We start from the raw sequence: 17,466 nt of genomic DNA on the forward strand, positions 1-17,466 counted from the left end.
AGTTGTTTTGGGGGCCTGTTCTAGAGTCTGCTTTTCTAGCCCTTCCAGTGAGTTTTGTCTTACAGGTCCTATTTAAACTAGCTAGAGGGTTCTATTATTTGTGGACTGATTGAGTTGTACAGTGGAAAGACATTCTTTCCCAGACACCCAGTCCCCCTTCCCAAAGGCACTCACTATTATTAGTTACTCATGTATCTTTCCAGAGGCATTTTATATAAAAATAGTCAAACATAAATTTATGCTCCCTTTTTAAAAACAGAAAGCAACAGATAACACATACTCTTCTGTATCAACTTTAAAAATACTTTATCTATTAGAATTTTTTCCATAGCTGCACATAGAGCACTCTAATCCTTTTTTATGGTCATAGAGTATTACATCATAATCTATTTAATAAATCATTGCAGCATAATTTATTTAATAAATCCCCTGTTGGTAGAAATTTGTTATTTCTAATAGTTTTCTATTTCCAACAATGCTGCAATGAATATTGTTTATATATTCTTGTGTGTTTTCTGAAAACTGCTACAAATAATAAGAAAATTATATCTGTAAGTTCCTAGAAACAGAATTGCTAGGACAAGGAACATGTACATTTGTAATATTGAGAATATTGCCAAATTCCCCTTCATAGGGATTGTCTCAATTTATCTTCTCCCTAGCAACATATGAAAGTGCGTATTTCTCCATACCATCAACATAGTATATTATAACATTTTTGTGGTTTTGCCAATCTAATAGGTGAGAAATATAGTCGCTGTAATTTTAATGGACTTATCCCCCTTTTATCGTGAGTAGAAAGGAAAATATTTCATATGCTTAAGAGTCACTTATGTATTTTTTCTGGTGAACTGTTTATCTCCTTTCCCCACTTTTTTTTCCTTGGGCTTTGGTTTTTCACTTAGCATTTTATTTGTAACAGCTATATGAGGTTAATTAGGTCTTTGTTACTGATATGGGTTGCAAATTATTTTTCCAAGTTTGTTCCTTGACTTTGTTTATGGTGATTTTAGCATGCACTTAAAAATCATGTCATGATATTTTTTGTGACATAAAAAAGTCTTTGCCATTCTGAGGATTTTTTATCTCTCCTTATGGTTCTGTTATTGCTTACTTTTCTTTGGTAAAGATTTAATTCTTTGATTCATTTGGAATTTATCCTGATATAAAGGTAAAGGTATGTTGACAGTTAATTCTCCATGGAATACTCATGTTTTTATGCATCTTCTGATGACTTTTGTTCTGAACTATCTTTTCAAGGAATTTGCATAGTGATCAGCCTTGGGAGACAAGCGGTCAAAGGGCAGATTTGTTTTCTGTCCAGTATAGTAAAGGTAATGTTTCTTTCTGTGCCAGGTTTTCTAGCAGTCTCCTTATAAGATGGAGGGTTTCCTAAGATCATACTTCAACTGTGCACAACCCGCTGTGTGTGCACCATCCACCTGGACCAATCTTTGCATTACCCCAGCGGTACTTAGGGAGCAAGGGAACCAATGTAATTATGGAGCTCATGTTTCCTGCTGTGCATGAGTAATACAATCTTTTGTCTCTGATCCAGGAATCTTCAAATCTTCTGAGAGCATTTATGAAATCCTAGCAGGCTAACTTGTTAGCTTGCAAGAGGGTAAAATCCCAGACTCCTCACAGTTCTACTTCTATTTTTTCCAGATGGTTATGCTGTTACCCCATCACCAGTTTAAAAAAAAAATAGTTCTTCCTTTCCCCATTGATTTTAGATGACAACTTTGTTTTACACTAAATTCTTGTATGTGTTTAAGCTCACTTCTGAGCTTATATTCTACTCAGTTAATCTGTCTATGTGTGTGCTAGAATATACTTTTACAAAATTATTGAGGCTCTGGCTGCGTGGCTCAGTTGGTTGGAGCATCATCCCATACTCTAAAAGGTTGCAGGTTTGATTCCTGATCAGGGTACATGCCTAGGTTGTAGGTTTGACTGCCAGTCTAGGCTCGTGCAGGAGGCAGCCTACTGATGTTTCTCTCTCATTGTTTCTATCCTCTCCCTCTCCCTTCCTCTCTTTCTAAAATAAATAAAAACATATTTTAAAAAAATATATGTATCATTTTCAGGAGAAGATTAAAAAAAATTGTTGAGGCTTTACAATATCAAATATCTGGTGGAATTAATTGCCACTTATTCCCTTCTTTTCCAGAATTTCCTTGGAACTTCCTGCATTATTGTTTTTACCTATAAAATTTAGAATCAGGTTATCCAATTTAAAAAAATTCCAGTGTCAAACTTACAAATTAACTTAGAAAGGTTTAACATCTTTATGATGTTGAATTTTCTTATCTAGGAACATGGTATGTCTTTCTTTTTACTCAGGTCTTCATAATTTCTGAATGTGAATTTTATACCCCTACTAGAAGCCCGGTACATGAAAATTCATGCACTGGAGGGGGGGGGGGGGGTCCCTCAGCCCAGCCTGCCCCCTCTCACAGTCCAGGAGCCCTCAGGGGTGGGAGGCAACTGGGCGATCAGGGGAAGGCGACGCCCCCATCACACCTCTGCTGCTGCCACTGCCAGCAGCGCAAGCCTCAGTTGGCCCTGGTTACCTGAGCCTCAGGCGGCCCTGGGCGGCTGGGCAGCCACCATCTGAGGCTTGCCTGTGCCTTGGGCTGTCCCTGGGCAGCTGGGGGGCTGAGAGGACTGGGGGACTCTGGAGGCATGTGTGTGGCACGGTGCCGCCATCTTGTGGCTGTGGGTGCCGCCATATTTGATGGCGTGGCATTTAATTAGCATATTCCCTCCTTATTGGCTGTGGGCACTGCCATCTTTGTTTTTTTTGGCACTGCCATCTTTGTGAGGGCATGATGGTCAATTAGCATATTCCCTCTAATAAAGATAGGATTTATAGAATTTTCTTATTTGTTGTAGTTTTGCAGTAGATTCTCTTTCATATTCCAGTTTTACAATTACAGTGACTGAAAATGTAAATAATTTTATCTCTCCTTTAATATCTCTAATTCCCTTCTCCTACCTGTTTGGTTTGTCTAGTACCTAAAAATTAATGTTAAATAATAGCAAAGATAGTTAAAACTTATTGAGTATTTATATACCTTGTAGGGTGTAAGTACTTTACACCCTATCAAGCTATTTACACCTTATAACAAGCAGCCTTAAGAATTATTATCATTTACAGAAGGGGAAACTCAGCACAAAAATATTATATAAATTGTTCACAATCACATAGGTTCTACATGGCAAAGTTTGGACTTGAATCTTGGTAGATGAATATCAAAGTCCTCAAATTTCACCATTTTACTACAGTGCTTCTTAAGAGAAGTAAGAGTAATACATATCCTTTGTTTATGTTTTTGGTGGAAATGTTCCTGGTGGTTCCCCATTAAGTATGATGATGGCTTTGGAGTTAGACAGATCTCTTCAATCATGTAAAGGATTCAGAGTTTTAATGAATAGATATACATATATTTTAAGAGCCCCCCCCTTTTTTTAGCATCTATGGAAATGGATCTTAGATGACTTTTCTCCTAAGATCTATTATTATTATTTTTTGTTAATCCTCACCTGAGGATATTTTTCCATTGATTTTTAGAGAGAGTGGAAGGGAGGTGGGGGGAGAGAAACACTGATGTGAGAGAGACACATCGATTGGTTGCCTCCTGCATGCACCCTGACCAGGGCCAGGAATTGAGCCCGCAACGGAGGTACGTGCCCTTGACCAGAATCAAACACAGGACCCTTCAGTCTGCAGCCCAACGCTCTATCCACTGAGCCAAACTGGCCAGGGCTCTCCTAAGATCTATTAAAATAACTTAAGTTAGTGGAGTTCCTAAAAGTGGCTTACCTTTGCACCTATAGAATGAAACCCAACCCACTTGGCCTGGTGTGTTATTTCTTTGATGTGCTACCGGATTCTGTTTGATAATATTTTATTGGATTTCTGCATTGATATTAATAAGTGAATTGGCAAAGTTGGGCAGGAGAACAAAGTCTGGTGTACAAGAAGAAAGAGACGGTTTTAGCCGGAAGCCCCTTTGTAAATATGAGGGGCACCTTGGTGATGGCAAACAGAGGAGTGGGACAGCTATGTGTTCTCATAAAAGGAATTGATAAGAAGGTTGGAGAGGCGGGTGTTCCAGAGCAATAAGAAAAGCATTAACGAGAACTCCAATACCTTTATACAAGTTTCCTAAGAAATGGTTTCAAACGGACAATGCTCCTATACCTCCTATATTCTCCTATACCTCCTATTGTATGCTTTCTCTTCCAAGTGTTCTAGTGGTCAAAAGGAAAAAATTCTAGCTAGAATTCTAGTCACTCACTATTAGATACTAATCAAAGAATAATCATTTGATAATTGATTCATTCCCTAAACGTAGTGGCTATGGTGGATAGCTCTCTGCTCTTTAGTGAGCTACATAAAAGTAAATGAGAATGACTAAGGGCCCACAGCTGGAGCACGAGGTTCATTATGGAGAAAAACTGAAGAAATAACCAGAGTGAGAAAAGATGATGAAGTTGACAGATGTCACGATAACTTCTCTTAATTCTTCTCTATGAGTAGTTCTGCAGAGTGAAATAATTCAGCAGTATAAATGCTGAATTCCTTCTGCCAAAGGGAAAAAGAGAAATCAGTTCCTCGAGGGGGGCTTTATGGGGTGCTCTCCTGGCTCCCCAGGACGGTACTTCTTAGATGAGAGATGTTGGGGCCATTGGCATCAGAATCGCCTGGGGTGTTTGCTAAAAACCTGGGGTGAAACTCTGAAATCTGATTTTTAAAAAATACATTTTTAAAAATCAGATTTCAGAGAGGAAGGGAGAAGGAGAGAGAGATAGAAACATCCATGATAAGAGAGAGTCATTGATTGGCTGCCTCCTGCATGCCCCCTACTGGGGACATGCTCATAACCTGGGCATGTGCCCTTGAGTGGAATCAAAACTTGTTACCCTTTAGTCCTCAGGCTGATACTCTACCCACCGAGCCAAACGGGTAAAGCTGAAATTGGATTTTTTTTTTTTTTAAAAAAAAGCCAGATAATTCTGATGCAGATAGTCCTAGGCCCTCATTTTTAAAAACAGTTCCTTAGAGATGGTTGACTTCTTCAGTAGACCTTTTCTAGACTCAAAAAGAAATTGCTGCATTTTCAATATATCATGACTTAAACCAGGTCCTGCCTCTCAGAAAGATGTATCATCCAGACTGTGATACATTTATATACACTGAGTGGCCAGATTATTATGATCTCTGAACGCATAATAATCTGGCCACTCAGTGTATATCCTATATAATAAAAGGCTATTATGCAAATTGTCCCCTCAACCAGGAGTTCGACCATCAGGCAGGCCGGCCAACCGCCTATGTCCTCTCCCCCTGGCCAGGCTGGCTGGACCCCACCCATGTACGAATTCATGCACCGGGCCTCCTATACACACACACACACACACACACACACACACACACACACACACACTGAGTGGCCAGATTATTATGCATTCAGAGATCATAATAATCTGGCCACTCAGTGTATATAATACATATACAGACTGTGATCACTTATTTCAGTATTTTTACACAAAGAAAAACAGACAAGTTGATATTACTGAAACAAATTCATCTAAAGATAGCTGACCTTCCAGGATCCATGGGTTTCTCTGCATAAAATCCCCAGTCACATCCTAGATGGCTGGGATGTAGTGATGAGCATTCTTTTATACCTTTTTAATGGGTTGAACACTAAAGGGAAAAGTTCCTGTGGGCGTTACAAGAAGACAGTTGTCTTTGGCTTCTGGTTAATAATTTGCAATGAAAAATGAATGTTTCAGTACTTCTGAATAGTCTGGTGAATAATTTGGAAGGCAGAACCCATCTCTCTGATGCTCACTAAGCATTTTTGGCAAGTAATTTACACACATTTATCTTCTCTGACACTGCCTAATGGAGCTATCTACTTCCCTGGTGTCTGTTGAAAGTGACTGGCTAAAATGTGTGCATTCTGCACTCTACAGAAGGTGAGCGTGCCCCACAGATAGAAGCAGCCCACCATGGGCAACCAGCCTAAAAAGTTAAACTAACTAGTTCTCCAGTTGAAGTTCAGTGAGGTATTTGTTATTTTAACCTCTTAAGTAAGGTCTCAGACCTTTCAGGTCTCATCTCTGGGAGTTAAAAAAAAGTATTTTTTTAAAAAATTTTTATTGTTTAAAGTATTACATATGTCTCCTTCCCGACCCCCCATTTAGCTCCCCCCGTCCACCCCCACCCTAAAAAAAGTTTTAATCCAAGACTGTCAAAATATATTCTAGTATAAAAAAAGATCCCATTTTAAACTGAGTAGGAAAACAAACATTAGAAGTTAATTAAAAGGAACATTGTGAGTGTGGCTTTACCAATGTTTCAATTCCTGAACCCCAAGAAAGTGGTGGCAGTAGAAAAATGTGCTTAAGACATTTATATAGTTTTAAAATAGGAGTAAAAAACTATGATGGTGATGATGATGATGGGAAAAAAAAAGGAGGAGGAGAAGGGAAAAAATACTTGGTATAATTTTTTGCCCATAATATCTTTAGTAAGTCTGATTAGAAATACCTGATCCCTAAATTAAGAAAGAAAAAAAAAAAGGTAGTGGTAGCTGGGGAAAGAAAGAATCCAAGACGAATATTTACATTTTATTAGTCCTTCAAGTCATCCAAGAAATGGCATAAATCTTATAAAAGGAAAGGGAAACTGTGGGCTTTCACTGATGCAGTCAAGAACGTACAGGTTGCTTCTAACGACTTGAGGAGAGATATAATTCCAGGAGACAGACTGCTCTCACTGGAGAGGCATGTAACCTAGTCTGGCTATAAACGTTGGCATGGCAAGTCTTCCCAAACCTGTTCATACCTCTCAACTCGACACTCAACACTATCAGCTTAGTTTTTCATCTCAAGAAAGGTGATAAAACATTGCTAAAATGGCTCTTAATATATAAAAACACCTATTTGCATTTTATTCAGTTTCATAGCTATTGAAAACTGAGTAACTGAAAGTTACAGATGGATATAAATATTTCAGTCATCCACGGTGATAAGTGTAGCAAATAAATGTTCTTGGTGCTTTGGGAATCTTGTCTTTCAAGATGGATTCCAAATGTTAAATGATGCATTTTAGAGTTAAAGTTAGAGAAAGCCCAGGCCACAGCTGTCTTTCCCCATCCCAGAGAGAGCCCACTATTGGTATAGCACCCTCAGAATCTGCTAAAGTGATTGTGTGACAATATGGAAAATGAGTAGGGTTTACTAATAAGTATAGAAATCAAGGCTCATAATTGGATTCATCTAATGACTGAAATTATATATATGTGTGTAGATAAGACTAGAAGAAGACATGGGGGAAATGAGGCCAAATGATCTGTTGAGAAATAAGATTTGGGATGAATAATTTCTAGTTAAAAATTCTAATACTGTTATTATTTTGTTTGAAAAAATAACTTCTTTTAAAGAAGAATTTATTTGACTTGTACAGTGAAAACTATAAAATGCAGCTGAAAGAAATTAAAGAAGACATAATAAGTAAATGTAAAGACATCCAGCGTTCAGGGACTGGAATATGTAACATCATTGAGATGTCCATACTACTCAAAGTGATCTAAAGATTCAATGCAATCTCTATAAAAATTCCAACAACTTTATTTGCATAAATAGAAAAAAATCCATGCTAAAACTCATGTGGTATATAGATACAATGGAAAAAGGGTAATTCTGACACATGCTACAACATGGATGAACTTTGATAACATTAAGCTAAGTGAAATAAGCCAGTTATGAAAGACTTGATTATATGATTCTTCTGATATGATGAGGTTCCCAGATAGTCAAATTTATAGAGACAGAAAATAGAATGGTGGCTGTCAGAGGTTGGGGGAAAGCAGGGGATGGAGAGTTATTGTTTAACTAGAGGCCCATTGCACGAAGATTCGTGCTAGAATAGGCCTTCCTTCCCCTGGCTTTGCTCCTGGCTGCCCAGGAGCCTGCAAGTCCTCGCTCCTGGTGGAGCACCGCTCCTATAGCTCCCTCCACCTCCCGCCCTCCCCCTCATAGCAGGCATCCAGCCCCGCCCAGCTGCTTTGTGCTTATGTATGCAAATTAACCCACCAGCTTTGTTGGGTTAATTTGCATACTCACTCCTGATTGGCTGGTGGGTGTCACAGAGTTATATGGTCAATTTGCATATTTCTCTTTTATTAGTGTAGATGGATATGGAGTTTCAGTTTTACAAAATGCAAAGAGTTCTGGAGTTGGTTGGTGGTGATAGTTGCACAACAATATGAAAGCATTTAGTATCACAGAAATATGCACTGAAAATAGTTAAAATGAGAAGTTTTCTTATGTATATTTTACCAAAATAAAATCTGATTAAGTGCACTTTCAACCCTCCTATCTGAGGCAGTACATCTTGAGGTCCTTGTTCCTTTTTCCATATTCTCATTTCTCTTAGCTTTGCTCTTAATGAGATTGTTGAAGATTAATTGCCCTAATCTTTACTCTGCAGCAGATTCTCCTCTGACCACTTCCACTGTCTATTTCTGGGCTGATGGGTTCATCTTTTTAGTTGCAACTACTTACTAATTGTGTAATATATGCAGGACTCTGTGTTTGGTGATATAGATAATAAAGTAGAATGTGGGCCCAGTGACTTGTAGCAATACCCTGACAAGCTAGGGCACATAGGACACAGAGAACTATCTCCAAAGGAAAATGATGCTTATACACCCACTGTGCATGGACAGACCAAAAGAGCGTTAGAAATTTGGAGAGAGAACTGGGAGAGGTGGAGTTGAAGCAAGCTTTGGAGAATGGGAAGCACTGAACTGAAGGGGCAATTCCTTTAACTATTAACATGTGCAGAGTTTCTCAGCCTAGGCACTATTGACATTTTGTATTGGTCTGTCCACTGTGCATGGACAGACCAAAAGAGCGTTAGAAATTTGGAGAGAGAACTGGGAGAGGTGGAGTTGAAGCAAGCTTTGGAGAATGGGAAGCACTGAACTGAAGGGGCAATTCCTTTAACTATTAACATGTGCAGAGTTTCTCAGCCTAGGCACTATTGACATTTTGTATTGTACCATTTTTGTTGTGGGGAACTGTCCTGCATTGTAGAATGTTTAGCAGCATCCCTGGCCTCTACACACTAGATGACAGTAACTCCCTTCTTCAATCAAAGTTGGGACAATCAAAAATGTCTCCAGACATTTCAAAAGTCCTCTTTCAGATGGGGTGGGAGTTATTTTGGAGGGAAAAATAACTCCCACCCCATCTGAGAACCACTGATATATGGAACCTGTCCTGGAGCCAGGAAAGACATCAGTTTGTCCAGAGAAGGAAGTCCATCCATGAAAGTGTCTTTCATTTATGTATCCCAAGTGTCAGTTTTGGCACCTGACACATAATGAATGGTTCAGAAGTCTTTTTTGTCTATCCATTTTTGAATGGTGCTATAGGAAAGTTGATCTGAAACCTTTAAAAGAGTTTGGGCAGGGAGATCCTAGAAGTAGATGGACCATTTAGGGAGCTTTTGTAATAATTCAGAAAAGGGATATAAAGATCTGAACTAAGGTTGTGATAAATAGAAAGGGGGTTTGATGCAAAAATTTGTGTGAAGGAAGATTATGTAGGATTTGGAGGTAGGAGGAAATACATCTGGTCGGCTGGATAGAAGACAGGAGGGGCCTTCGTCTTACTGAGAAGCAGGGGAATTGGTGCAGATGTAAGTAAAAGTCTCTGAGTAGGTAAATGAGGGTTGAGCTCGAACAGTTATTATTTCAAATCATGAAAAAAAACCTGTAGCAAGTTGTCAAGCTAAATCTGGAATCACTCTGCAGGTAAAGGAGGCAGGCAAATTTAGACTTACATTAGGAAAAAGGTATATAAGAAGGACAAAGAGGAGAGAAAAACTGCAAAATTCATTTTTCTTTTTATTGTTGTTTTTGCTCAGTAGTGTCAGTTCGAGATGTAAAAATTAATCATCTAATTTGGGATTCTGAAATCTGCATTTGAAGCTCAGTGTGTCCCCTTAAAAGTCCTAGGAGAATAATAATAATAATAAAAACGTTGTGCTTTTAAAAATTCTAAGCCATTTCCTCATTTTCATGAAGGAAATACAGACAAAGCAAGGGCAAAATTTCAGCATCAGGGCCTCTCCCTGGCTCACAGCCTTGGATGTTGCTAAGCTGGTGAGCATCCTATTGTCATTTGAGAAAGCCAGCTGCATAGCTAGATAGAGTGAGCCTGTCTCTGCAACTCCAAGACTGTAATTATGCTAAAATGGGATCTTGCAGCAGCGAATATAAAGAGAAGCCTTGGAATATCTCTCCTACACTAAACAACTTTATGGTTGAAAGGAAGCAATTACTGAGAACAAGATGAGACTAAGTAAAAACAAAATAACTTTCCAACTTTTCAACTTGGTTATTGACAGAATTGTGCTGACCTCAATCTTTGCTTCCTCTTCCCCTCCTCCAAAGCCGTAATAATTCCAGTTTTCTAGCATGATTTTTAGATTCAGTGGAAGTAATTTTTTAAATTAACCATTCCCTCACTCAATTTAAAGCAACTTTATAGGCCAGCTTAATAATATTAGTAATTCTACCAAAGTCTTTAGGTTAAGTTTCCCTCCAACCAAGACCTGGAGAGACACGAGGTATCCAAGTAAGACTTTATGCAGCAGCTCTACCTTCCTAAGTTACCACCGTCCAGCTGGGAGAAGAGTTGTCTGTGAAGAGGACAGGTATGAAAACAGCAGAACCTAAGGGTTTCTAATTCTTTTTCTTTTCCTGTGATAGAAGGTGGCAGAAATAGGAAACTGGGAATCGAACAGGACCATGTCTGAAGCTGGAAACTGCAAATTGGGACCATCTACAAAATTGCATCCATCACCTCCTCATTCTGTCTGCAGTCTGCAGTGAAAATGTCCACCTTGAACATTCTTTCTACAAGGTGTGTTGTCAGGTTAAGAGAAAGCAATGTGGTGCTTGAAAAGAGTCACATTTTACACAGGTTAATTAGATAACTTAACTCTCACAATAATACCAGAACCCAAAAGATCAACTTTTACCTAAATTACACAGATGACCATGCTTGGTGATACTGATCACTCTTCTGGAAGTCTTAATCAAAGCATAAGACAATAGGAAGAAACAGGATAAGAAGTACTGAGAAGACAAAAATGATCACTAAATGAAAGGACTATCTTCCTAGAAATAGAAAATTTAAGACAATCGAAGAAAAAACAATAAGGCCTAATGAGAAATATAACTAAGGAAGCCAGGTGTAACTATAAGCATGCCAAATCCACAACTTTCTTACATGTCAATAATAGTTAGTTATGAAATATAATGTAAAAAGATTACATGAGAGGAATTCTTTAAATAAAGCAACATATGTCCATCCAATGTAATATATACAGCCATTACAAAGATAATCAGCCGTTACAAAGATCTCTGGAAGATGTCATGGGAAAATAGTAAAATGCATGGAGAAATAATCTAAAGAATATAACCAAATCCTTTTTTGATGGTTTTCTTAGCGATGGGGGAGAGCTGGTATTATGGCTAGTTTTCTAATTCTATAGCTCTCTAATATTTTCACATGACAATTATGTATTATATTTGAAATTAAGAAAAAGTAATAAAGATTAAAAATTTAAGAGAAAGTGAAGAATCCTGAGCTCTCCACTTCCTGGAGTTGGAAAGCATTACGGTTCACCTGCCAGTCAAACACCTTTCACAGAGAACTTGAGAGCTCATCTCCTTAAGACTAAAATAGAAAATGAACAGCTCCCAAAATGGAATCAAAAGTTCTGAAGTTTATCCATGTTGTCTCAAAAGGTAAGATTTCCTAACGGTGAAGGGGTTAAGCAAAGAAAAAAACAACTCACAGACATAGACAATAGTATGGTGATTGCAAGAGGGAAGGAGGGTGGGGAGAGGTGGAAGTGGGTAAAAGGGGGATAAATGGAGATGGAAGGAGATTTGGCATGGGGTGGTGAACACAAAATACAATATACAGATAATGTATTATAGACTTGTACACCTGAAACCTATATAATTTTATTAACCCCAATAAATTTAATTTTTTAAAAAGTTCTAAGGTTTAGTTTATAAAGAAAAGTAACTGTATACTGATATTGTTAACTTAAAACATATTTTAAAAGAGAGACCTAGCATTGGAAATTTCTCATTTTATCTGGTGTTTAAATATACTTTTAAAAACGTTGTATTTTCTTTTAACAGGAATTCATGTGTATTCCAGGAATTTAGAAAACAACAAAAAGTATAAAGAAATAAAAAAATATTCTATAATCATGTTTGTCAGAGATAACCAAATTAGTATTTTTATGTATATATTTCCCTTTAGTCTTTTTATCAATGCATATGTATATTTTACAAAGGGGATTGTAACTATGTTTTTATTTATTTATTTATTTTTCTATTTATTTATTAATTGTTGAGAATATTACAGATGTTCACCATTTTTTCCCCTTTGCCACTCTCCACCCAGCCCCCACCCTACCCCAGGCCTTCACCACACCTGTCTGTGTCCATGGGTTATGCATATATGCATAAAAGTTCTTTGGTTAATCTCTTTCTGTCCCCCACCCATCTCCCCTCTGAGATCTGTCAGTGTGTAACTACTTTCATTTGACAACACCTGGTGAACAGCTTCTCCTGCCATTCTTTAAAATATCATTGGATATTTCCTTTACTTCCTGTTTTCTTTATCATAAATAATACTGCAATGAATATATTTATATAAAATTTTTGAGTAAAAAAAATAAGCTCCATGAGCACAAGGACTTTTTCTGTGTTATTATGGCTAATAATACAGCCTGATTCTTAGTAGGGACTCAATAAGCATTAATGAATGAATCTCTCATTTGCCCTGGCCAGTAGGACTTAAGCTTTAATGTATATAAGAATTATCAAGAGAACTTGTTAAAGCAAAATTCCAAGATCTCAGTCTGAATGAGATATTGATTCAGACATCTTTGGAGAGGCCCAATTGATTCTGATGCTCAGATCAAGCTTTGGGAAACTGCCTTAGGCTAAATATATAGCAGAATTAATGGATCAAAGCATAGATATTTTTAAGGTCTCTGATTTATATTGCTAATTTACCTTCCTGAAAGGTTTTGTCAATTTATCAATTCACTGCTTTAAAGTACCTTCCTACCTGCTTTATAATATGTAAAACTAACTATTTTGCTGTCTTTCATCAACATAGTGTGTTTTCAGTTTAAAAACTCATTACTTACTGATTTGATAGGGATGAGGCAGAGAAAATAGACTTTCACCAAAAACACAAAAAGTCACAAAAGAAAATTATAGTCATCTATATTCACGTTCTAGAATGAACTACCCTTATTCACCTCTTGGCATATTTGTTTCTCATCTCTGCTTTTTTTTCCTCTTTGTTTTTAAATTTATCTTTATTGTTGAAAGTGTTACAGATATCCCCTTTGTTCCCCATTGACCCTTTCTGGCATCTTTGATTTTTAAAGAAAAAAGTCACTGTTGCTTTTATAAAAATGGCACATGCTTATTATAAAGAATGTATACACTGTGGAAAAGGACAAGCATAAAGGTTAAAAACACCTCAAGTCATACCATCTAGAGATAATTAAACTTAACATTGGAAGGGGATAATTTTAGACATCTTTCTATATGTGTCTATAGATAGGTGAACAGAGGTGGGTAGATGACTGATTGGCTGGATGGCTGGATGGAGAGAGTAAGAGAGGGTTCTTTTATAAACATGGAATCATGCTATTATGATGAGTATGTTATCTTTGACACTACCTGGGCTCTACTCTCTCTTCTGAAATTTTGTTAATGGTTTTGTGCCAGGATTCATACTCCTCATGTGGGTGTGTATTTCATTCATTTCAGTGATTAATTGGTTGGGTTTCCACAGAAGCAGAAGCTGAGGCAAGGAAATGAGGGAAAGTATTTTGTTTGGAAAGTAACCTCAGAAAGCACTGGTAGAAGAGTGAGAAGTGAGGAAGGGAAGGGAAGGGAAGGGAAGGGAAGGGAAGGGAAGGGAAGGGAAAGGAAGGGGAGGGAAGGGAAGGGAAGGGAAGGGAAAGGAAGGGGAGGGAAGGGAAGGGAAGGGAAGGGAGCAGGGAAGGGAAGGGAGCAGGGAAGGGAAGGGAAGGGAAGGGAAGGGAAGGGAAGGGAAGGGAAGGGAAGGGTGTGCTGCGAAGTTATTTGTGTGGACAATAGAACTCAGTCCCACCAGGGAACTCCAGGAGACAGTATAGAACACATAACAGAGATGGAGGAATTGAATATTCATCCCACCTGTTGTCAGTCATTGGCTGAGCTTTGCTTGGAGGAGTCATTAACTCCCCAGTATTTCTGCCTGCCTCACAAGAAGCCAAGTGGCTCTGTTGGTAACACGTGCGCGCGCGCAAACACACACACACACACACACACACACACACACACACACACACTCACACACACACATCCTCAGAGAGTTCTAGATGCTTGCTCTTGGAAGCCTGTAAGGCAAACATGGTAACTGTGAATGTTGAGGGGGTGTGGGTGGAGCCCCAGCAGTGCTGGTAGATACATTTGGGTTTTGGATTGTTTCCCTAATTCAGCCTGGAATTCTGGAGCCTTCCATGCTTCCCAAAGAGTCAGCATCCTTGCTCCATTTCTCTCCATCCATTCCCACTGTTCCTCAGTCAGAAGATGAAAGAGATATGCATACTCACTCCATATATTTTTCTCCAAATCTGGGAATCCTAAGGTGAGAATCCTTAGGATGTTGTTAACTGTCGTCTGCAGTTTCTGGGGGTAGCAGTGAGGTTAGGAGCTGAGCTGTGTATCTAGCTTCTCTGCTCTTTCTAGAAGCTGGTGCCTCTCCCCATCCCTCCATATATCCCACTCCCCACTGTTTTAAAAGCTTATTGTGCTGTGGTTCAATGTATCCACACATCTGGTTGACTTGCTTCCCCTAAAACACAGGCGAATTCCCCTCCCTTTGAGTGTGGGCTGTACTTGGTGACTGTCTTCTAATCAGTAGAATATGGTAGAAGTGAAGATATGTGACTAGGTCATGTAAGGCATCCTCTCTCTCTCTCTCTCTCTCTCTCTCTCTCTCTCTCTCTCTCTCTCTCGTTATTCACTCTGAGGTAAGCGAGCTACCCTATGGTGAGGACACTCACCAGCCGAGGGAGAGATCCACACAATGATTCTGTAAACAGTTGGCGAGGGACTACAGCCTGCGGACCACAGCCACATGAGTGAATTTGAAAGAAGGTCTTCCCGCCCCTGTCAAGTCTTGAAATGGAAAGTCTTGAGCCAGAGCCACTCCGTTAAGCTGCTCCTAGATTCCCAAAACTGTGAAAATAAATGTTTGTTTGAAGCTACTAAGTTTTGGGGTGATTTGTTAAGCCGCAATAGGTAACCATTACAATTGCATTAGGTTTTTCCATTTTCCAGTTTGGTTCTTTTTGGTATATTTAGGGTTGGCTTTTAAACTACTTTTTTTTAAAATAGGCAATTTAAATTCACCATATTAAACAACAACTTTCATATTAATTCTTTTGTCATGAGCATGTATTAAACTTAGCTTTTTACTCCTTTCCATTATACAGGAGCCACAGGAGACCTAGAGCATCATTTATCATTTTTATTTCCTAAGCAACAGTAAACAAGTAATTTGTTCAGTATGTCCTTCCCTTTCACATTGTTATCTGTCGGGCCCTAATCAACAGAGGTACTTTGACAAGTTGTAGGCAAGAGAAGGCTTTGATGCTGTCTCCAAGAACCTCTTCATTTTCCCATCTGCTTCTAAAAATCCTCTTGAATTCTGATTGTCAAATCCCCCAGTCACCAACACCGCTCTTCTGTCTCTCCCTGTGGTTCAAGCGGATTGGAATTGATTGTTCTTCTGGAGTCATGGTCTCAATTTTCTCTGTTTGAAATCTCTTCAGAAACAGTTTTCCCCTATAAAGTCTATATCGGCATTTGATTTTTAGAACGATTGCATGGAGGACATGGAGCAAAGGGCAGAAGGTGACTAGGGAGATTATGACTTCATGAGGCCAGAGTCTCTTAACCTAGAAACTAAAAAAAGCAGATGTTCCATTTGAAGCAACTCTTACAACTCAGTTTTTATACCTTAAGTCACTTTAAAATCAAAATCTATTATTTTGAAATGTAAGAACTAGAGAATAGGGCCCCAAGCCATATTGGATCACTTGTAAAAACACCTCCAGTGAAACATAGAGTTAGAAATGTGAAATGCAAAATTATACATACTCAATGATAAGATTTGTGTGAAAAGTATGTGTCTATGTGGACAAAGATTAGAACTAAAGAAATTCCAGCAGTTATTTCATTTAGAACTAGACATTATAGGCCTCCTTCATGAAACTGTAAAATAAAAATCTTTCCGGGAGAAAGAAGTCTAACTATGTATGCCCGGGTGAATTTCTGTAAACATACCAAGCTGCAGAATTTTAAAAAGTAAATGGGGCCGGGGTTATGAAGGAGAAAGAGACCGTTCTTTCCTTCTGGCTGCAGGGAGGCTTCTGGGCTAAGGCTTCGCTTGTGTTGGTGGAAAAAACTTGCCCTCCGTTTCTTTCCTTGTCCTGCTCAGCCTCATTTTGCTGTAGCCTGCTTTTCTTCTCTCTTGATATAAAAATCTCCAGATTAGTGTATGGTGGATTATTTGGTCTTAATAAAAATCACGGTAATAAAACTTCTTAAAAATGAAGAGTGGTAAGTCCCAGTTTAAACATCAGACCAACCAGGTGGCATCTCAGGAGCGGAGCCTGCTGTCACCTTTGGCTCCTAGTAAAGGACACAGCCTGCCTCCACCTCCTGTGTGGCTCTCTGGGTGTGGGAATGACTGAACAGAGGGCAGCAAAGCAGGCTGTGGAGCAAGCAGTCTTATGATGAAAACATAAGGAGGCCTGCTTATTAGCTCTCTCCATAAAACCCTGATCTGTTACACCCCATTCATTAAATACCATAATAAGCACCGCAGGTTACATTACAGATGTGCATGTGGTTACCTTTAAAAATGTGGCTATCTCCGGAAGGAATTGCATTTGGAGAAGGGCCAGTAGCAGGGCAATGTCAAACTGTTTCCATCTGCCCTGGAAACTGCTGAACACTGATCATTTATGTCAGGTTGTAGCACTGGGGTCAGCAAAGTCCTTTTTCCCCCCCTGGCAAGCAGAGAGGGGGGGTGGGGATGGACGTCAGGCCAGAGTCAGTAGATCTTTACACAGAGGACTCCAGCCCTGACCTTGGTGCTTGAATAGAAGTGACCTTGCAGAAGGCTAGGGTTTAGGTTCTGTTTCTTCATTTTATACCTTAAAAAAACCCACAAAAAACCCACAAAAAACAATCTATCTCCCTTCTCCAGAATGTAAGTTCCATGAGTGTAGGGAATGTTGTTTATTTTGTTCATGGCCATATCCCCAACACA

The 17,466-nt window shown here is 38.8% G+C and overlaps 1 pseudogene across 1 annotated transcript in view; it reads right to left on the minus strand.

Annotated features, from left to right (window-relative positions):
- Positions 1-15,446, minus strand: part of LOC307113284 (translationally-controlled tumor protein-like) — a 31,818-nt pseudogene extending 16,372 nt beyond the window's left edge. The window contains exon 1 of the transcript XR_013815303.1: positions 15,191-15,446. The product of XR_013815303.1 is annotated as a translationally-controlled tumor protein-like (transcript). The remainder of the gene's footprint in view (positions 1-15,190) is intronic.
- Between the last annotated feature and the right edge of the window lie 2,020 nt (positions 15,447-17,466).

The sequence above is a fragment of the Cnephaeus nilssonii genome, assembly GCF_951640355.1.
Source record: "Cnephaeus nilssonii genome assembly, chromosome: 2".
Taxonomy (NCBI): Eukaryota; Metazoa; Chordata; class Mammalia; order Chiroptera; family Vespertilionidae; genus Cnephaeus; species Cnephaeus nilssonii.